Here is a 501-nt window from a genome sequence, read left to right as displayed (position 1 = left end):
CTAGTGGTTTGTGTGGGTACCTCTACTAGTGGTGCGTGTTAAGTGCATGCGCACGTGTGTGTGTGTGCGTGTGGGTGTGGGTGTGGGTGTGTGTGGGTGTGTGTGCGCGTGCGTGGGTGTGTGGGTGCATGCCTGTGTGTTTTCCCCTTGGGCTGAGCATGAATGTGAGTCTAAGCTGGCCCAGGGAGGGTGGCAGAGAAACCGCACGGATCGCCGAGGCAGCATAGGAAATTAACACAGCCTGAGTACGTTCCAGCTGAAGCTAAGCCTGCCTTCCTTCCCCTGCCCTTGCCCTCTCCTTGATGCACCACCCACACTGAGTCTCTCTGCTGCTGTCACCACCCCCAGGGTACACCTGCAAGGGTGACATCTTCCTGCTCTCCTGCCAGCTCCGAGCACACTTGGTACATATCTCTGAAAACAAACCTATTCTCCCTTGCTTCTTATCCCCAAATGACCTTTTCTAGATTTCCCTCCCACTTGGTCTTCCTCCCAGATTGT

This window comes from Arvicanthis niloticus, chromosome 16 (assembly GCF_011762505.2).
Source record: "Arvicanthis niloticus isolate mArvNil1 chromosome 16, mArvNil1.pat.X, whole genome shotgun sequence".
Lineage (NCBI taxonomy): Eukaryota > Metazoa > Chordata > Mammalia > Rodentia > Muridae > Arvicanthis > Arvicanthis niloticus.
Note: the sequence above shows the minus strand (reverse complement) of the source record.